The 23,196-nt window shown below is 36.0% G+C and overlaps 1 long non-coding RNA gene across 1 annotated transcript; it reads right to left on the bottom strand.

The window, feature by feature from the left end:
- Positions 1-15,846: 15,846 nt before the first annotated feature.
- On the bottom strand, positions 15,847-17,169 carry LOC133172651 (uncharacterized). Its single transcript, XR_009718953.1, has 3 exons — positions 17,101-17,169; positions 16,172-16,384; positions 15,847-16,072 (listed from the first exon to the last, which is right to left on the bottom strand). It is a non-coding gene; the product is annotated as an uncharacterized LOC133172651 (long non-coding RNA).
- Positions 17,170-23,196: the final 6,027 nt, after the last annotated feature.

Raw genomic sequence — 23,196 nt, 5'->3', positions numbered from 1 at the left:
TATACATCGACAAAATCACTGGGAGGGGGATACCCCCGTGCCCCTCCCCCGTTTCCTACGGCCATGTGTGTATAGGACAAGTAAATAATCATGTACCATTTTTTGACTCTCTAATTTGAGGCAATTTCAGAATGCTTAAATTCCTATCCTTTTATTGTGTTAAATGCTTTGCCTTAGGAATAAAGTATTTCCCTTTCGACAGATTTTGTAAATTAAGAAAAATGGGGACAAGCCATAGATGAATGAACCCAAAGGGAAAGTGATTGACTGTAACTAACGAAAGTACAAGGAAAGTCTACTTGGATGAAAGGTTAAAGTGTTAAGCAGCTGCAGTCATGATCAGTAAATATAAAAGCCATTGGAACAGAAACGGAGCAAACAGTGGCACGTCTTAAAAACGTGCCACTTAATAACACTTAATAAGATGATACATGCAGTGTTCGATAAATAAATTGAAATCCTTCTTTTGTGCTTTTTTTGTTTAACAATTCAGTCACATACTGAGTACATACTTAAATATGAGTAAAGTTTTGAAACATGTACTCTAATATTTTATAATCAAAGAGCAAGACAAAGTTTGTTTGTTTGTTTGTTTGTTTTTGTTCTTGTTGTTGTTTAACTTCCCTCTCGAGAACTTTTCACTCATATGGAGACTCCACCACTTGCCGTTGGAGAGCTGCAAATTTTGACCTATGCTCGGCACTCAGGGCCACTGAGCAGTGAGGGATCTTTTTCATGCCAACATCTACTGCGACACGGGACATCGGTTTATATACGGTCTCATCCAAAGGACCGGTCTCCACGACCGACAGTTGTGCAAACAGGACAGACCTACTATATCAACTGCGAATAAAATAAATTATTATATGATTGAATAATTCCCATCTCTCTGATTGGCTGAGATCCAACAATGTTAGAAAAATACTACGTTATATTGACCTGCACGTGACCTTCCAGGTCAATATAAGGAATTATTTATTCTACAGTGGACCAAAAATAGATAGGGAAAATCCAAATTGATGCAAATAGTTCTGGAAAGTTATTTCACGTGCACCTGACTTCCACTCATATGAACATAACATTAAAGCACATACATGTAGATTCTTGGATGAGAGAGAGAGAGGGGGGGGGGTTGCAGGAGGTCTGACCCTCTCCCCACCTTTTGAGAATGTAAAGTTTTAATTTAAATTTTAAGGATAAAAAATTTCAATGAAAGCCCCCTCCCCTCGTTTATGGACCTTTACATCCCACCAAATAAAATTTTTGAGTTGGGAGAATTCTTTTCCTTTTTTCGGGGGGGGGGGGGGGGGGTAGTCAAAGATTTGTTTTCAGGTAAGTTGTCATTTGTTTCCCCTTTTAATGCCTCTTTTTTCAAAATCAATCCTATATATATGTGCCTGACATTTATTTTTTTCTATATTGCACCTAAACTAGAATTAAAAATTCAAAATAATACAAATGTTGTTTTTTTTAACCCCGTTTCTCTCATCATGTTCGGCTAGCACTTCAGTAGATGAGAACAAGTAAGATGGCATGGATTGCTTACTGAGTGTGTGTCATTTAATCATATAATAAAACAATTATTGCTGTTTTTTCGGACAATACGATGATTTAGCCACCTTCGAAATACAATATTCACCTCGCCCTTCGGGCTCGGTGAATATTGTACTCCTCAGGTGTCTAAATCATCGTATTGACCTCAAAATCCAGCAATAAGTGTATCAGATTTGAAGTTACATGTATTTGGATGATTAGATTTAATAAATATTGTATTTGACACGGAAGATTGATTCTCTTTCAGAGTGAAATCTCTCATAGAATTGAAAGAATATGAAGATTTCTACGTTCCAAGAAGAATCTCTGTTGTTTAATGTCAGATGCTAAATAATGAAAACCCAAAGGTTAAAAAACAGTAGACATTCAAATGAATTAAAAGAGAAACAAAGGAACAGTTGAACTATATATTATTTTTATCTTCTCAAATTGTAGGTTTAAATGCAGCTGTTTATTTTTTGATTCCCGACTACCCACGTGGTTGACCTTTTGAATGGAAATATTGAATGTAAAAAAAAAAAAATAAAAAAAAAAAATAAAAAAAAAAAGCCTAAAACATCCCATTTGAATAACAACTGAAAATTAAGCCACCTGGTCACGAACATCATGAATTATTATCTTTGCATTGTTGGTCATTATATTTAATCAATTCTTTTTTTTTTCATATTCAGAATAAGTGCAGCTCCACAGAGACCAGTACACCCCGTCCTTTGATTTCGCTCAAGGTTCTGGCGGCAGTTCACTATCACTGTCAATGATTTTGTTCATCTAATAAAAGAGTTGCAATTAAGTATTAACGTTTTTGTAGATTTTTTCCTGGCAAAAGACAGACATCTTTCGGAGGAAGAATTCTTAAGTATCTCGGATTTATTTAGTGGCAAATCCTATAGCTGAGAATACAGAGAATGAAAGAATGAAGACCACTGCACATTTAATAATGTATTTTTTGTAATTTCTCTTCCTTTCTTTTTCTTTCTTTTTTTTTTTTTTTTTTTTTTGAAGGGGGGGGGGGGTTGATTTAGGTTAACATGGCACTTGCAGGTCTCAACATTGTAATCGGAACAAAGGACATAGCTGTACAGAACTATGATGATATTTGATTAAGCACTTGAAGAACTTAGTCTCAACCTAATATTTATTGAATTTCATAAATTTAAACGTACGAGCCAAATAATCTGAATTGTTTATATTGATAAACTTTTTAAAAATTTCGCTTTGATCGCGAGTTTATGATCATAAAATTTCAAATAGATATTGGCACCCAAAGAAAGTACATGTATAACCCGAAAAGTTATCGTATAATGAACACAAAATTTTTCAATTTGTCCTTTGTTTCATTTGTCAAATTGCAAAAATAATAATTATTATTAAATTGGTTGCATTCTGAATTCTAATTTATATATTTCCCAGAAAAAAAGATTTCTGACGTACACATGTTCATGTATAAATGTTAGATAGAGACAGATTGTATGTGTATGGATTAATTGGATTTTAAAAAAAAATCAACAGCACGGAATTAATCCAGGTGTCTTAATCTGCCTAAATTACTTTGTTTTCATGAGTGAACGTGAGATTTTGAAACTGTGCTATTCTGTAGTTTCTCTACTTTGTAATGCTGGGGGGAGGGGGGGGGGGGGAGGAAGGTATTTCTACTGGATTCTCTTTTTTTCTAATGTGTTCGGATAATTTGCCGAGCCCATTTGGATTGATTTCTTGATTAGTTGTTGTTTTACGTCCCCTTCGAGAATTTTTCACTCATATGGATAAGGAGACGTCACCATATACCGGTGAAGGGCTTCAAATTTAGACCCTCGGCACTCAGTCAGGGCCATTGAGCAGTGAGGGTTCTTTATCGTGCCATTTCCACAGGGTTTTAAGGTCTCATCCGAAGGACCCGCAATTTTCACTCGAACACACGACCTTCGATCACGGAGCAAGCACTCTACCGACTGAACTACCGTGACGGACCTTTTGGAAATGTAAAACAAACAAACACATTTCTTCAAATAACATCTATGGTTTCTTTCCTTCTTTTTAGATGCAAACCCGCTTTATATGTGACTATTGGTTTTATTGGTTAATGTTAACATATATTACATGTATACTTTAATTGTTTATGTCACACAGTATTATACATCAGTCTCAAAGTATTGTAAGTCATTTTTTTTTTCAAATTAAAGATCAAAGGATATTGCAATGATATCCCGTAACACGTTTTTCTATAACCCCAACTCTGACTTTTGTATCTTGAAGTTCGTCATTTATTTTTTCGACATTATTTTCCAGTCTAGGTATTGCGTCTACATTCTTCTTTAGGCTTGGTATCACGTCTACTTTTTCTTTTATGGACATCAGAATTCTTTCTGTTTGACTTAGATTGGAGTCCTGTGGTCTTGGCGAGCTTTCTTCGGGTAAATGAAATCTTTTTAAACTTTGCACGGACAATCCAAGGTCAGTAAGAACGTTCTCTATTGGTGTCATCAAACAACTACCATGTGAAGTCGTAGCCACAACCATCCCGCAGCATTTCAAACCGCTTGTATCGGGCATCTGCATAAACACAAGGGAACCCGAATCTCCACTGGTGGCGAAATGCTGTGCATTAATATCTAGCGAATCATCCAACACAGGCTGAACTTCATACTGGTTGTTCATTGTAAAACTTAAAGAAGAATGTGCTTTTGTTACTAGTTTTGTAGTGATTTTTGCATGAGCTCTACTCAGTTGCAGCAATCCTTTTGTAATGCCAGATACTGCACCAACTTTAATCAATGTATAATGACAACTCTCAGAAGAAACCGCGGCAATTTCTCCCGTGTGAAAAGTTGGTTGGAAATTGCAATTGTATCCTGAAAGCAAAAAAATCAAGATAAATACAAACAATACAATATTTTCTGAATACAAAGATTTTTTAAAAGAAAATACACTCTAACCTATTCTTGATAACTCTTCTTCCGTGACCTCCCGAAATCTTCCATCTTCTGGGTACCTGCTCTTCAGCTTGATCAACGCTGCATCCACACTGATGTTATTACTATTGTTCACGTAAAATGCTACCTTTTCAACGGTACCTAATGTTTTCGATTGTGGAGGACAAGTTACCTCTATGCAGTGATCTTCTGTGTAATGCGCAATGCAATCACTGTCTGTGGTTGTTGCATTTGACAGGACAGATGCGGGACAAACTACGTGAGCGCATGTAATAACCCCGACTCCGCCTAGAGGAAGATCAACAAATCCCCCGATAGTCCCATAAGATTCCATAGTTTTGGCTCGAATTGAATCTCCCATACGTAACGATCTTTTGTCCGCAGAAAAGACACAAAAAGCCTCTCTAACATCCACTTTGTAACCATTCCAGATTGTCGGGAAACATCCCTCCTCTACTGGAATAATTCCTTTGATTCTGCAGTAAAGCACAACGCATGGTTCAAGGATTACTTTAAGGGCTTTGTTGGCATACCCTGAAGATTTTATTCGAGAGCAAGAAATCATGATTAATTTTGAATGACAATTAAATAAATCATGTACTCTATCAGCAATATGGAAGTCTTTTAAATGTTTCAGAGTTGATGCAAGTCTTTGCTCATACATCATGACTTCTCGTGCTTCCATACTCACAGCATTTTCGTTTCTGTAGTATATGGGAATTCCCCAAAATGTTTGTGGGCTTCTGTCGAAGTCTATGGAATAAACAAACACAATACAGTAACGTTTTCTGCTTTCATCACAATAGTATCCCGGCCAAATTTCTTCCACTGCATAAGACGATTCGTATTTTTTGAAGAGAGATACAGTAGCTAACCAAAGGAAAGAGTGTATCAGTGTGGTATCGTTTGTGCTTAAAATGCTCTTTGTCACAGAGCTGGGTTCAAACTTCCTTGAAATCAGCAATTTGACTGCATATCTTTTTACAGCATCACTCGAAGTTGAAGTGGCAAATTTCACGATTTCATCACTGGTATTATCACATTTGTCAAGTATCCACATATACCACACATCGGAGCTGACTTTCTGATGAAAATCTTCAATCTTTGATGACACCATCGACAGTTCAACATCAGGTTCGCTAGTTATACTGCTAACCAACTTGTCAGTAGATGTCTGAAACTCGATATGTACTGCACATTCGATGAAATCGTGGCTTACTGCTAAGTCTAAGGACTCTAGTGTGTAATCTTTGTGTCGAAGATCCCAGCTGACTTCAACACCACACACACCCTCTTTTATGTCCAGAAGTGTTCCATCTAAGAATATTTTTGTTGTACATATTAATAATCTAAATATAAATGAAAATTGCACGTGTAAATAAAGCAAAAATCATACAAAAAATCGGAAATTTTGAAAATTTAAGACAAGACCGCGGAATACTAACTGCCAAGATTGGAAATATGCAGCTTATGTCATTTCCATCTGTTAGAATCAAAACATTTGATGACAGACTTCGAAATGGGCGGGTACAATTCGACAGCGCGTCAGAGTAAACATTGGACTGAATATCTAGATTGAGATTCATTTTCAATCCACCTCTGCTAGGCTCGATTATTTGTTTGTTTGTTTATTGTTTAACGTCCCTCTCGAGAATTTCACTCATATGGACCACTTGCCGGTGGAGAGCTACAAATTTTGACCTATACTCGGCACTTAGGGCCATTGAGCAGTGAGGGATCTTTTTCGTGCCATCACCTACTGCGACACGGGACCTCAGTTTATACGGTCTCATCCGAAGGACTGGTCTCCACGTCCCCAGTGGGATTCGAACCCGCGACGTAAGGATCAACTCCTTACTCCGCGACTCTAGAGCGAACGCTCTAACCACTGCGCCACGCAGGCGACCAGCTAGGCTCGTAAGCACAGTGTTACTGATTGATCCAGAAGACAAATAATTTCAACTTCGGAATAGTTTTTTTTAATTTATATAAATTTATATAAATCAGAATTTTCTGCCCAGTGTTTTGAAAGAAATAAAAAGGGAAAGACTATTTGATTTCTATTTAGGGAGAGGGGGTTGATTAAAGATCTTGGAATTAAAAGAGAGGTTTTTTTTTCGTTTGGACCCCCCTTTTTTCCCCCGATTTTACTTGTCAAACATTTTTCAGTGAAGAAAAAAAAACAAGAGGCCCAAGGGCCTTAACGGTCACCTGACTACAATACAACAACTTAGAGGATCCATAAACTGATAAATGAAGCTTTGTAGCCCACAACCAAGAAAAATAGTATGATTAGCATCAATAAAATAATTGGTCTATTAGCAACCTGTCCCCCATTTATCACTATTACTATGCAGACTATTAATAAAATGTCTATTTTTTTTAATCCCATATTATTACTTCTCACATTGGCCTCTCTTGGTCTTTGAAGAACATTTAAAAAGATAAGTTATTTTTGTCTCATTTTTATTCATCTATTATATCCAAGTCTACCTGATCATTAAAACTACGAAAGTACTTTTTGTATTATACAATAAATATTCTTGCATAATTCTCGTATTCTATTAACCTTTCAAATACATTGTTTACAGTGATTAATTATCACAGGTGAATGGTAAAGGGGAATAACTTTGCTCAGCAGAATATAAGTTAATAGAGCCCTGGCCAGGACCAGAACTCTTGACTAAATGGTCCAAGTGTTCAAAATTATGGTAAAAATACCTTTGCATATTAAAACTTTTACTCTGTTTGCCTCAAATATGCCCAGAAGCATAGAAGATTTTCAAAGAAACGCATTTTCACTATGTTATTAAATAAATAAAGTCCCAACCTTACACCAGAACATCTGACCCAGGGGCCATGAACTCACAATTCTGGAAGAAGCACCCTTGCTCATCATAACTATACACTTGTTTCTTTGCTTTATAACCAGTAGTAGAAAAAATATTTTGAAAGAAATTATGCATTTTCACTATATAATCAACAGAGCCCCCCCCCCCCCGCCCTTCACCAGAACCCCTTACCCAGGGGCCATGAATTTCACAATTTTGGAAGAGGCATTCTTCCATCATATCCATGCACTTCCTTTGTTTGAATAATACTCAGGAACAGAAAAGAAGATTTTGAAAGAATTTATGCATTTTCACTATATAATCAATAGAGCCCCGTTCTAACACCAGAGCCCTTGACCCAGGGGCCATAAAATTCACAATTTCTGAAAAGGCAGCCATGCTCAGCATAGGTATGTTCTTAGTTAGTTTATTGCATACCCAAGAGCAGAGAAGATTTTCAAAGAATTAATGCATTTTCACTATATAATCAATAGAGCCCCGACCCAGAGGCCATGAAATTCATAGTTCTTGAAGAGGCAACCATGCTCATCATAACTTTGCACTTAGTTAGTTTATTTAATACACAGGAGCAGAGAAGAAGATTTTCAAAGAATTAATGCATTTTGGGAAATTTCTAGTATGCCGGTCCCCAGAATTGCGCATGAGCAGTTATTTCCCTTGCCGTTGCTATGCAGAATGTAAACAAACCGCCATTTTCCCCTCGCTTCAACAAAACGCATTCGATCGAGTGATTAGGGTTAGGGTATTTTGTCTTAAGATTGGAACTGTTTTATAAATCCACTCTTAAATCTTCCTGACTTTGGGCTAATTCATGTAATTTTTGCTTACAAAAGGCACTGCCAAGTGCCTTTTGTGACCAAAAACTTGCATGAATCAGCCTAATGTCGAACTGTGCCGATATACCATCTTATAGGAGTAAAGCATGAAACATGCAAAACTTAAACAAACCGTTAATTTAATATGGCATTGTATGCGATCTACGGATTAGGGTTAGAGTATATATAGCTCGGATATTGTAACTGTTTTATATTCACCCATGTTCGCATCTTATATCCGACTTTGGGTTTATTCATGTATATATGCAATTTTTGCTTACAAAGAACCGGAAGAACAGGAAGGTTTTGCGAAACATGGATGAATTAGCCTTGGTCTAATGTTGAAACATACCCGATATTGTGCGCTAAGTTTTGGCAAGTAATTGGTAAAAGCGACTTACCGTTTACTTAAGCTCGATATCCTAACCTCCTAATGTCCATATTCAGAATATTTTTTTCTTTCAAATCAATGGTGATGCACAATACAATCAACCAATTACTAATAATTAGTTATCACTTGTTAAATCCCTGCATTTCTTACAAAAATCTCGCAATTTTAGTAGCATTTCACTTTGAGTCCTATCAGCTACTTCTTCACAAGTCTTCATTACGTCAAAACACAAGTGACGCACGTCATGAATATTTATGAGATTACGTCAAAAACTGATCATGTGACTACATTCCTAAACAACGCAAAATGGAGTTTTATCTACTCAACAAGTACGTTATTTTGCGAAACCTTTTAATTCTCATTTAAAAAACTGTGTTTAAAAACCAGTTTTTTAAACCCAATTTTTCACAAGGATCACGATTTTTGGCTCAATTTTGCGATTTGTGGCCTTTTTTTATCGATTTTGTCGATCGCTCACGCGATCGTATTATATTGTACACCACCTTCGGCGGCACCTATTTTAGCGCCATATTTATAGGGACCGGTATACTAGAAGTGTTCCGACTAATTAAAGATACTGTATATATCTGTTTTCTGAGCAATTTGCAAATGTTTAAATTTGACTCGTATTCAGTATTCTACATGCATGTATATTTTTTTCAGTGAGTGAGAGAGAGAGAGAGAGAGAGAGAGAGAGAGAGAAATCAATGCACATATACACTTCTACATTCTTAAAAAATACCTTCATGTAAAATGTATTTAGCCATTTTAATTTTGATCCATAGTTAATCATATCGATATGCGCAGTTAGACCAGCTCAGGGTGAAGCGTCGATATACAAATGTCAATCTGATTAAAATCAGATCCTTTGATCCGCTCACATAGATCGCTTGTGTAGCGATCTATGTGAGCGGATCAAAGGATCTGATTTTAATCAGATTGTCCAAATGTGTGTTTGAAGGGGGGGGGGGGGGCAGAGATCACTGGAAAGCAAAATAAGAAATCTCCGAATAAAAAAGCAATCGGTAGTAAAAGTTCAATCTAAAAAAGAAAATCTTTTCGGGGGGGGGGGGGTATAGATACTGGTATCATGGGAGATTCGAACCTCTCACTACAACAACGAATGAGAAGGGGGACGGTCCCTATATAGATAATGCTTTGCTAAATTAACAGCAAGAGAATATGCTGAGGGGAAAAACGGAAGAAGGGGATGCCACGGAAATTTCGCAAAAAATAAATTAATATAAAAGACATTCTGTTACGTTAAGGCATAAATATAAATAATCTGATTCGACAAAATATGTCAGCCCCCAGCCCCCCTTTCTCCAGAAGCAAATGGCTGTCCCCTGAAAGATCTTTTATATATATATATATATTCCCTATCTATAACTATTGCATGTCCTTAAAAATATTGCATAGAAAATTCTAATATAGTATACATTAATTTCAAAGTATGTATTTGGGAATTGAAATTATTTGTCTTTTGGATCATACATTAACACTTTGCTTATGGAATTAGCACAGGTGAATTGAAAATGAATTTTGAACTAGAATTTCAATCCAATGTTTTCTCAGAAGTCCGTCTCGAATTGTTCCCGCCCATTTCTTTGTCTATCATCGTAAAAGACGGAAATGACGTAAGTTGTATATTTCCAATCTTGCCAGTTAATGTTCCGTGGTCTTATTGACTGCACAACTAGGGGTAATGATTTTCTTCTGTAACTAAAGTTTCATGAAGAGCCGTCTAAGAGAACACTCGAAGACAAAACTAAAGTGAAACAAAAACAAATATGCTATTACATCGTTCCAGTGGCTGAAGCGATAGACCTTCTGCAATAGATTCCATTTTTTACAACCATTTTGATACAGTGGAGAGATTGAATCTTTATAAGTTTCAAGATTGCTTGATTCGTTACTGATAAAAATTAAAGAATTTTCTTTCTTCATGAAATTATGGAGATAACGAACAGTATTCAAGCTCAAAAGTCTATTAAACAATACAAAATATGAGCAGAGCAAACACGGACCTCCAAAACATCAGAGGTGGAATCAGGTGCCATGGAGGAGTGAGCATCCCCTGCCGACCGGTCACACCCGCCATGTGCTCCTTGTCATGATCGGGAAATAACGGAAAAATCCGTCGACAATTCAGTGTGTAAATAATAGTCTAACAATTAGTATGAAAAACGTCAGTCAGCATTTGACTCAACGATAAATTGTATTTGCTGACAAGGTCATTGTATCGACAATAGAACTTACGAAATGATGACTTTAAACGAGACTGCTGATATTCTTGTTTCATCAACTTGTTTGTCAATAATTTACCTCGTTTTAGAAATTGTACATACGTAGAGCATGCTCTTGCGTATCGAATCATCTGTTTTCATGACAACGGTAGGTATTAAGAAAATATTGAATTTTGACTGCACAGCTAGAGATTCATATAATAATTTCTGTAAAGTTTCATCAAGATTGTTCAAGCAACCTCTGGAAATATATGCGTTTCGTTTCTATGGAACTGTGTGCAACCGCCTCCAGTTTTTTTTTAGCTCACCTCGACGAATTAAAGTATCAAAATTATTGCTGTAAAGTTCTTAGAAAAATGAAATTAAAGACTCTTCGCCTGTTTCCATATTAACGATGGCCATTTTGATATTCTAAATGGTGACTGCACAACCAGAAATGGTGATCATCATGACTAAAGTTTCATTAAGATTGACCTAGCCATGACCGAGAACATTGTCGGACAAAATAACAAACATAACTGGTCAGGTGACATTAAAGTTCATGTTTCCATGGCAACACTGGCCATTTTGAATATTTAAAGTATTGATTGCACATCTGGAGTTGGTAAAGTTTCCTAAAGAATGGCCAAGCCATCTGCGAGAAAATGCTAGGACAAAGTTACAGGTGGGACAATAACAATATGTCGCCCCGACTTTTTTTTCGGGGCGACATAACTAGAACGTCTGTTATTGCAAGCAATAGCGTATGTCTCCCCGAACTGCCCCAAACGCCGCGGTACTGAAGTTGAAAACAATGCAATGAAAATATGGACAAAGCACACTCAAGAACACACTGTCAGTCACAAACATGTAACAACTTTCTAACTCCTGAAAGAAAAGAGCTAACTGTTACTAGTTAATTCATTCGTCTGTATCTATGGCAACCGAGGCAATTTTGAAAATTTCGAAGTATGCATCTTTAGAAACATCGTCAATGCAAGATTAATCAAAAAAATGACAGATACTTGACAATGGACTTTCACCTAGCTATCCATGCATTCAAAAAAATGTGAGGCATTAAGGAACAGTGATTAGTTTAATAAATCCAGTAAAAATACGAATCGTGAACGGGGAAGTACATAGAGATAGGGATACTATATTTTTTTTTCGAAAATCCTAAAAAAAAATACGTATTACACTTAGGTAAAAGGGGTGGGCTTTTCAATTTTAATTCACACATTATACAAACACCATCACACAAATACTCACACACACACCCCACAGGGAAAACACGTACCGTGGAATCACCAGAGATGGGATAAGGTGCTTAGGAGTGAGCATCCCCTGTCGGTCACATTCGCCGTGAGCCTTCTGTATTGATCAGGTAAACGGAGTAATCCGTATTTAAAATTATATAAAAACAAAGACCTAACAATTGGTGGGGAACATGTAAGTCAAAATACGAAACAACGACAGGTTGTATTTGCAAACAAGATCATTATAACGACCATATAATTTGTCAAATGCTGACTTTAAACAAGATAGTTGAAACCCTGTAATATCAACTTAATTGTCAGTAGCATATCTATGTTTAAAGATTGATTGTACTCAGAACATGCTACTGAGTATCGAATCAGTTGGGAGATAAAAACACCATATGCAGGTGATTATAGTATGAAGCAGACTCTGAAAAAGTTAAAGATAACGAACAGTAATCAATCTCATTTTTTTGGCATAACTGTAATTATAAAAGTCCAGTAAAAAATAAGGGCCCCTGGAAATGCCAGAGGTTTGTGTGACTGGCCGGTCCCTTGCCTACCAGTCACACCAACCATGAGCCCTCTGTATTGATCAGGTAAACGTTTGAAAGAAAATCGCTGCGCTTCATATTTTTAGTACTAGATGAAATCCCGCGCAAGCGCAGGGAATTGAATTTATAACGCAACCGACAGAAAATATATTGTAGTTTCTACTGACAGCCTACAGGCTTATAGAAGGAAGAAATACTTTGTTCAAAATCACACAGGAAGTAAATGTACGTCTCCACCCCACCCCCTTTTTGTAAAAACTTGAAAAATAACAATTTCATTTAATTGACGTTTATTGTGAAACCTGTTATATAATGTTATGGATATTGTACTTCAGATGCTCTTATTTCATTTCCGCTAAGGATAAAAGGAGCGAATACACATGTATGCACATTTTACTGATAGATTGATGGGGGGGGGGGGTAAAAATTCACAGGTACTTGGGTCTTGGTTTATAAATATGTATGTACCTTATTGATATGCAAAAAATGTACTTTACCTTTTTTACATATCAATAAGGTACCCGGTACACACATATTTATATTATACCAAGACCCAAGTACATGTACCTGTGTAAAAAATTAGCTGCTTAACGCCCTAGAATAGGCCGAGTATTTGATATAAAAGACTGTATTCAGAAAAAAAACTGAAATTTATTAATTAAAGCACAAAATTTTACAGCTTTAATTATATTTGAACAATATCTTATTCATTAATTTTCTCTTTTTTCTCTTTTCATGTAAGAAAGTTTATTACGAAGTACAAATTGTACTTCGGGTTCGTTGCCACGATGCTCTCAGTAAGGAAAATACAAATTTTACCGATAAATTTACAAATTTTACCGATAAATTTATTAGAAAAACCTACTACATATATGTAATAGTCTTTCGATATATAAATATATTCACAATTTATAGTGTTATCAATGATTAACATTATTTCAATGACCATTCATTATTTTCGTGCAGCTATAATCGCCTCATTTTTCTTTTTAATATCGGACTCGATGCTATCTGATGTTCTAGAAGCTTCCGTCAATATTAAGATCGGCGAATGACGAAAATAATTTGCACATTTCCCATTTTAATCGGTTATCACAACTTATTTCTTTTATATCATTTAAATCAAGTTTTGATTAAATAATAAAGTGATGGCGTTTTATGAAATAAATAAACGATTGCTTGTTGTCAGTTTCATTAAACTGACAGTAACTTAGATCCGCCAACCGGAAACGCCACCGTACTCACGTTTTTGCTATTTCATGACTGTTTATAAAAATAAAAGTAGACTTTTAATTTAATGTACGACACTTACTATGCGAGTGAAATCTAAATATAGTTTACGGACATCATCTTGTATATAGCGTTTTGTTAGAGGAGTGAGTAAGAACTCTGATGCACCCGTTTCGGAGTTTATTTGCAAAATTTATTAATTTATAAGTATAGATTATTAGAAGCAATCAAAATAACACTCTTGTTTACTACCACAGGCTCATTTGTAAGGGTAACATACCTGCAGACATTGTCAGTACTTTCCTTCCGACCTTTCCAAATAGGTAATCAAGCAATAGGGAGGTAAATGGTTCGTGTTTCATTTCTAAACAAAGGTACACATTGTATTTAGCTTCTGAGACATAATAATTTCAGTGCTATCTGAATGAAATTTCGACAATACAGTATATGTATGAAAACACAAAACCGAAAACACAGTAAATCAAACCTATGGATAACAGTGTTTAAAAACTCCTGGAAAAATTAAATATCTTTACCACTCAGTCCCCTGCGTAGATGTTTGAGACCAGTGTTACTTCTGGAATTTGTGACAGAGTATGAAAATATTTCCCAATCTGAAAAAAAAATCACATGGAAAAAATTAAAGATAGTGAAATGAAAAAAGGCGAATTATTTTAGAATATCGACTTTATTCATGCAAAAAGTATAGAAACCTTCATCATGTACATGATTTCCTGTTTTCAAACATTCTATACCCCGAAGCACTGCACCATTTAATGCACACGTTGAAGGGTTTTCAATCTGAATAATTTCACAGTCACACTTTTCTCGAATAGTTTCTTGCAGCTTGTTGACTATAAAATCATCCGCAGACGCTCCTGTTATTATTATTTTGTCTGTTCCTGATAGAAGTTTTGCAATTGATAGAAACACAGAGACGGAACTTTGAAAGGTAGATTTGTAAATATCCTCAATGACTTCTGTTGACAGTGGAAGCATCTGTTTCTGAGGTACAGCTTCTGTAAAACTGGGTGCACGGAATGCCATCGGTAGATCAATTTCCATATGGAATGGCTGTTTTGATTTGAATTCTAAGCAACAATGTTCAAATCTTCGCCGCAATTTTTGAAAGCCAGTGTTGTCCTGTCTCTGAAGTTTTGATATATCATCAATTTTAAGAATAGCTGCTAAGTATATCAAAAAGGAATCAAATGCACTTTCATGGGGCCGTCTTTTCAAAGCTTCGATGGATCCGTCTTGCACTATGGATACTTCTGAATAGGTCTCTGTTTAAAGATGTGAAATAATAAGAGCAATGCATGAGTAGTATTCACTTTTTCTTAATTTTTCTATCCCTTTCCACTCTCAATCATCTCTCTATTTTTTTGTTCTATTCCTTTCCACTCTCAAACATCTCTCTATTTTTTTTTCTATCCCTTTCCACTCTTAAACATCTCTCTATTTTTTTTCTATCCCTTTCCACTCTCAAACACTTCAATTTTTTTTGTTCTATCCATTTCCATCTCAAACATTTCTCTATTTTTTTCTATCCCTTTCCACTCTCAAACATCTCTCTATTTTTTTCTATCCCTTTCCACTCTCAAACATCTCTTTATTTTTTTTTTCTATCCCTTTCCACTCTCAACTCTATTTTTTTCTATCCCTTTCCACTCTCAAACATCTGTCTATTTTTTTTCTATCCCTTTTCACTCTCAAACATCTGTCTATTTTTTTTTTTTTTTTGTTCTATTCCTTTCCACTCTCAAACATCTCTCTATTTTTTCTATCACTTTCCACTCTCAAACATCTCTCTATTTTTTTTCTATCCCTTTCCACTCTCAAACATCTCTCTATTTTTTTCTATTCCTTTCCACTCTCAAACATCTCTCTATTTTTTTTCTATTCCTTTCCACTCTCAAACATCTCTCTATATTTTTTTTCCTATCCCTTTCCACTCCCAAGCATCGCTCTATTTTTTTTTTTATCCCTTTCCACTCCCAAACACCACTCTATTTTTAAGACAGAAATCTTACTTTCTATTTTCAAGACAGCAATTTTCTCCATTCCATTCTTTGATTCACTTTGGTCAAGGAGATCAGCGTTTTCAAAATATAATTTTTCTTCTTCATAATCCACCCAATCTTTGATTGGTGAATCGATTGGCCAAGCATTATTTAGCGATCTTATCTTGGCATCATTTTTACAAAACTCCATTGTCGCAACGGAGTCTGGGATGTAGGTCACCATGTCATTGCAGAGGTTAAGCTGATAAAAAAAATACAAGTAAAACAAAATCCTCCTTTAAAGTAAGAGTAGAGAAACTGAGATGATATTGCATTGTGTATATCTATTTTGAATTCATACCATTGCAACTGATTTTTTTATAAGATTGGTCATCCGGGAAAAATCTGTTCCTTCCAAAGTGAAAATTAGAAATACATCGCTGAATAAAACATCTTGACGGAGGAGTGAAAACGTTCGAAATTTATTAGATTCTTGTAGAAAACTAAGTATGATTCTTGACATAACCATTTCTTTATCCACCAGTTTTCCTGAGCTGTCTGCAATTTCTTCTTCCTAAATAAGATGAAATTGAAAACATACTTCTATGGAATAATTATAGCCAACAATCTTACAAATGACATGTAAAAATTTATATCTTGAATGGATTTTCAAGCAAATGAAAATTAATGTAACGCCCTTTTTTGTGGCCCTAAACAATGTTTGTCCTTTCTTGGCCCCTAATAATGATTTTCCCCTTTGTCTCCCCACACAATGATTTTAAGAGCAAAAAGGTCAAAATGTTAGTGAAAATGTCATTTATTTTTATTTTAATTATCATTAGGTTTTGTTTTTGTTTTTTTTTTTTTTTTGTTTTTTTTTTATTTGAACAACAGTATACATGTACCTGCATTCACTGGGGATGTTTGCATATTTCATAAGTAATAATCTTGCAGCAATGTATAAAAATAAGCTTTTTTACCTTTTGGAGATCTTTATTGAATATTACTCTGTAAAACTTTAAAACTGTACTGTGGCTTCAACTTAATCCAGAGGCATATATAGATACTGGTATATCTTTGAACCCTTGTTGTGGGAAACATGATTTGAACAGTTTTGAAAGTTAACTACATAGGGATTCTTTATCAAGTTTGGTTAACCCAATGTTTTTTTGTTGTTTTTTTTTTTTTGGAAAATATCGAAGCATGATAAATTAAAACGATGGTGGACAGACTTCAATCAGTATAGCTGAATTTCAGTCGTTGAGCAACAAATACGTATATTTCAATTACCCATGTTTGAAGACATCTTAAGTTTGGAAAGAAGTAATAATCCTTGATATTAATTCCTTGGTCCAAGGAAGTAGCAACAAAGTCTTCTGCTGATTTCCCAAAGGAATGTACAGTAGTATCTGGGTATAAAACCAGAGAAGAGGGACATGACTCGAAGAATGTTTTTTCGTTTTTCAATGATGAGAAAGCAAAACTAGTTCGGTCCGATTGAATGTGAAATGCAGCAACGTACAGCACTTCGTACTCCGTCATATTGATGACAGCTCCATTATCTGGAACACGAAAGGCTAAGTAAACATTGCTGTGTACAGAACCTTGAAAAACGTATAACAATACATGTATCAACATCTTACCCCGGCCTTTATCCTATTGACCTCATAATGTATAGAGTTCTTTTTTTTTAAAGAACATAGTGATTATGATCTAAAATTCCAATGCAAAAGCTTAACGATTTTAGAGACATCATGGACGGACGAACAGAAGCGGGGAACAAAACTCATCCCGAGGAAAATCGCAGAGATACTCAGTATTATAAAATGGCTCAGCTCTTTTGTAGTGGTTTATCATGGTATAATAGCTAATCTGATCATCATGAAATCAACATTGCATTTGTAAAACAACTTTAGTTTTAATTTTAAAATTATCGTGGTAAATATGTTCTTTTCTCGTTATATAATATGGTCACTTACATTAACATAGAAGTGTACATACAACAAAAATACGACCCACCTGTGAAATTCCGATGCATTTTACCTGTCTTTTGTTGATAGAATGCAGTGTAAATTTAAGTAACTAGGCCTTGGTCTTTTAAATGCTGTTCAAAATTGTCTGTGTGAAGCTCGTTCTTTTTTCTTTTAAATCTCCGTAGTGCAAATCACTGCTTTATTATATCATTTATGTGCAGTGCTATTTTAAATGTTGTCACATATTACATGTATTACTTATTTATGGTATCCGGATAGGGCAATTTGCAAAATCTCAACAGCGCGTTCAGAAAAACACGCCATCGCGCTAACACACAACACGCCATCACGCTAACACAAGTATACAAAACACGTCATTGCGCTTATACAAAAAACGTCATCGCGCTTATACGTAACACGCCATCGCGCTAACACGCTCCAAACAACACGCTGTTGTGCTAACACAACTTAACACAACACGCCGTCGAGCTGTCACACAACACGCCGTCGCGCTAACGCAACTTTACACAACACGCTGTCGCGCTATCACACAACTCGCTAACACAACTTTGTGATAGCGCGACGGCGAGTTGTGTGTTAGCGCGACGACGTGTTGTGCGAAATTGTGTTAGCGTGACAGCGTGTTGTTCAATGATGTGTTAGCGTGACGGCGTGTTGTGTGTTAGCGCGACGGCGTGTTTTTCTGAAGGCGCTGTTGAGCTTTTGTTGCAAATGGCCCTATCCGGACATACTTATTAGATTGATTGTTTGTTGTTTTACGTCCCATTCGAGAATTTTTCACTCATATAGAGACGTCACCATATACCGATGAAGGGCTTCAAATTTTGACCTTTACTCGGCACTCAGGGTCATTGAGCAGTGAGCGATCTTCATCGTGCCAACGTCTGCACACGGGGCCTCGGTTTTTAAGGTCTCATCCGAAGGACCCGCAACTTTCACTTCAAAGTGCCGAGCGCATTGCGAAGGAACAGTTGCTACCCATTTTTTAAGGAATTAGGTCAGTCGCGGCCGAGATTCGAATCACGACCTCCCGATCACGGAGCGAGCGCTCTACCGAATGAGCTACCGTGAACGGTCCGTACATATTAGAAGATAGTATATACAGGGTTAAAAATTTGGAGAGGCTAAGCAGGCACGTAGTGCCCCCCCCCCCCTTTTCCGAAAATAGTCTTGCTGTATATTTAAAATGGAAAATTTTCATTGAAAAATCAGTTGCCCCCTCCCTCACTTTTTGATCCAGTATGGTAAAACTGTCGAAAAAAGATAATGCAGTACGGATACCAGTATAAAATCTTACGTGCTGTCTGATTCTGCTTCGATTTCATTATCTGGCACTGTTCAGTAAGTTAGGCCAATGATCTCTTAATGAGTTTTTATATTAGGCCAATTTTAAAATAATGTTCGTTTGCTCTCTCCCGACTCAGGATGAACAAGCGAATTCAGAGAATTTGTGTCCCCCGCTTAGGGAAAAAAGAAGAGCATGTGCAGTTCGGGGGGGGGGGGGGTTCGGTCTCCCTCCCCCTGGATTTGTAGAATTATTAAATGTATATAGGTATATAGAAGCAAATAAAAAATGCCAAAATGGATATAAAGATTTGATTGCTTATTCTTTAATATGTGTATAGAAGATTCTTTTTATATAGAATATTTATCACACTGTAATAATGATTTTATGAGTTTGTACACGCCAGACGTCATAACTTTTTTATTTCATATGTTGAATACTATCATTTAGTAACCCACCCACCCCCCAAAAAAGGGATCGTCTCGGATTTGAACCCGGGACCTCTCACTTGCTCAGCAAGAATCATACCCCTATACCACAGAGGCACTTGTTTATACATCAAATTAAATGCAAACATTAGGTCACATATAATGTTTATATTCACTTTCGATATTGTCAAAATTTTACACAATACATATGATGTCTCATTTAGCCTTTACTAAACAGTTCTAATAGATGTAATTAGAATATAAATTCCGCCGATTACCTGTATTATATGTAATAACTATCCACATGCGCCTGTGCTAAAAATATTGCCAAGCGACTTTTATACAATAACTAAAAAAAAGGGCGGGGCACTTTGAGAGGAGCGAGAGAGGCCATAGGGAGTTACAGTATAAAATTTCATTGCAAAAGCTCAAAAGCTTCTTGAGATATCGTCCGGAAACGAAAATGTTACACACAGACAGAATGTCTGAGTTGACGACCTTGAACTTTTACCTTTTGACTTCAAAATCAATAGGGGTTTTTCTAAGGTCACAGGAAGTTGTCTTGTAAAATTTAATTGCAAAAGTTCAAAGGATTCCCGAGATATCGCGCGAAAAGTGTTAAAACAGACAGAATTTATGAATTTATGACCTTGACCTTTGCCCTTTTGACCTCAAAATCAATAGGGGTCTTTCTTAGGCCACAGGGAGTTGTTTTGCGAAATTTAATTGCGAAAGCTCAAAGCGTTCTCGAGATATCGCGCGGAAACGAAAGTGTTACATACAGACAGAAATACAGACGGACGGACGGACACAAATTAATATCCCCCAATTTCAGTGAAAGCGGGGGACAACAATTTTTTTAAAGATAGCCTTCAGTGTGTTATCAATAAAGGGAATCATTAAGCCATTTTTTAAAATATAAAACAGTTGGTTGGGGATTCTCTTTATTGAAAACAAAGTTGATATAAAAACCAAATTTGGGGAAGTCAGAGAGCTTTTTGTCTAACATATCTGCTCATAAGAAAGCGGAATTAATTTAACTCTTAAGGTACTGGGAATTTATACATTTGACAAATAACAGTTTTTCAAAAATATCTATTAAACGAATAAGCAAGAGAAGTGCTAAATGTTTCCGCCATCAAGGAGCGACATAGTTGCAATACTTCATTACACAAGATGTACAATTGACTTTCTCAAATGTCATAACTAAATATTACAGGTTAAAGAATATCTAAGACATGCTACTGTTTGGTCATTTATTAGTTGGCCCACGGGCTGACTCAATCGGCAATCCTCGGCTTACTCCGCTACGCTCCATACAAACCTAGGATGTGATTGGTGGAGGAATATGCATCAAATCAATACATTTCTCCGCCGGAAACTGCCTTGTAACTCATTTTATATTTCGCTCTGCATAAAGTTCTTCAAAAAGTTTTTTTTTTAACTTGTCTAATTTTTCCTTGTATATTGGTTTTGATTTCAACCTTATGTTAGTAGTCTTTGGAAGTAAAAACAGTGTTGGGCGTGCCACAAAGTAACTCAGATTTCAAAGGTATGACATTTGGAGGAATTTCAAATAAGATCACATGGCTGTATCAGCAAAATGGTAGAACACCGTTTACGTCCAAGGTTAGTGTGTGAGGTACGAGCCACCCGAGGAGTGGGGCTGACTAGTTACGTTGGGAGGAAACTTGCGTAGATTGGAATTCTGGGAAAATAGTTAGACGAGTCGTTCTAAACAAATTCATACTATCTTACTAGAGGGCATGCTTCTTCATGCACACTCTCTGGTCAGTGATAGGTTGATGAGACGGCCTCTATTTATAGATTGGTCTGTTCGTTATCGACGACGAAGTAAATTGCGAACAGTTTTAACTAGGAAAGTTGTCTTGAAGTGTTTGAGACGAAAATGCTTCAATGCTGCTCTACGACGCAAAGTAAATGGCCTGTACACTTTATAGCTAGAGCAAAACAAGATACTAATACCCTCCCCCTTCCGGGACGAAACTCACTTGCGATGATGGTCTTACCATATATTATGAATGAGTTTAAAATACATCTTCATGTACAGTTTTAAAATCGTTTACAGTTTTACTTTTCAATCAATTTCAGGACCTTTCTCATTTCTTCTATAATACCATGGGTTTTTTATTTTTACGAAATGAAAACCAGTCCAGATCATGATGTCTTCTTCCTTCTTTACTTAGAACCTTACGGGAGTGAAGCCAATTCCTCTACGGGTACTGGCCACAGGCACTTGTTTCTGTAATAAATTTTTGATCCATAGAATAATAATAACACAAGGTAGAGAGCAAAATTAAAAAAAAATGAGTGGGTTTGAAAATTCAATCCCAGTGTTTAAATATTGCAGTGAATAAATAAAAATTTGTTTACCTCTCATTTTCCATAAAAACACTACAATATTTTTATGATGTAATTTTAGAAACAGATTTTTAGCCAATCAAAATCTTTGCCCGGGATTAGCACATACCATTTCATGGTTAAATTCGACTTTTCCACTCGCCGAGCAGAGTTTTGACGTTGTTTACGGAGATAAAAGAAAATAAAGACGTGCATGCCATATATGGTTGTGTAGATAAATTATCGTAGAAGACATAGGTATCAACAGTTTGCCTGTGCATGTCCTCTGAAATTGTAAATGAATGCGATTCTGAGGCAGGGAGGTACTCAGTGTAATTCGGAGTTGGATACCTTGTGTTACTATTATACTACGAGTTAAAAAAATTATTACAGAAACAAGTGCCTGTAGTACTGGCCTACACTCTTGTCACTGTATTAAAAGGAAATCCTTCAGCCCTTGTTCATCACAAAGCATGGAATAATATGCTATTGGCTGACTTTCTAAGCTTTTTTAAAAAGCTTATCTTGTAACGTACACTATTTTATAATACTGAAAGAAAGGTGAAAAACAGACTGAATCAAGAAGGGATGTCCCATTTACCAGGTGAAGGGAGTTTGTTTATGATTGGACTAGTCCACTTATGGGATAACCGGGAAACAATATAGTAAAAATAATCAGCAAATCCACTGCTTTAGTGTTGCCTGCCCAAATACAATGTGTTATTTAAAAAATTAGAGAAAATTTGCAGTTAATAAAAAATCTGAAGATTAAGAATCATGTTAAAAAACAATATATATTTCCATAGAAGTTATCACACCCATTCAATAGAACAATCCAAGAAAAAGTTTACTTGTGACATTTGGCGCGAAATGATTGTGTCAACCCTTTCGTAGAAAACAAATGGACTGATCCAGTAATTTAGAAACGCAGAAAAAATATTATACGGACAATTGTCCTTATAGAGAATCGAAGAGAATAAACAGGTGCATGCAAAAGTAAACACAACATTATTTTGCATCAGTAATATGATTCTTTCTTCTGCAAACCGTATTTGTTAAAATTGCAGGTAACAAATTCCGATGTAAATCAGCTGGCACAAAATCAATCTCACGAAGTATGATCGCTTAGTAAATTGATCCTTATACTGCCTGACGCACGTGGCGTCAGGCAATAAAGTCATATCACAAAAGTAAAATTTATACAAGTATTAGCTTTCCTAAAAAGCTTGTCTGACTTGAGCAAATTCATTTTTAAGTGAGGAATCAAGAAAAGTTAAATCCAGTGTAATCAACATGACTCTTGAGTCATGAAATGAAT

This window comes from Saccostrea echinata, unplaced genomic scaffold, assembly GCF_033153115.1.
Source record: "Saccostrea echinata isolate AGI-Se365-2 ecotype Australia unplaced genomic scaffold, CSIRO_AGI_Sech_v1 ptg000054l, whole genome shotgun sequence".
NCBI classification, from domain to species: domain Eukaryota; kingdom Metazoa; phylum Mollusca; class Bivalvia; order Ostreida; family Ostreidae; genus Saccostrea; species Saccostrea echinata.
The sequence above is the reverse complement of the archived record's forward strand: the minus strand, read 5'-3'. Positions and strand labels throughout refer to the sequence as shown.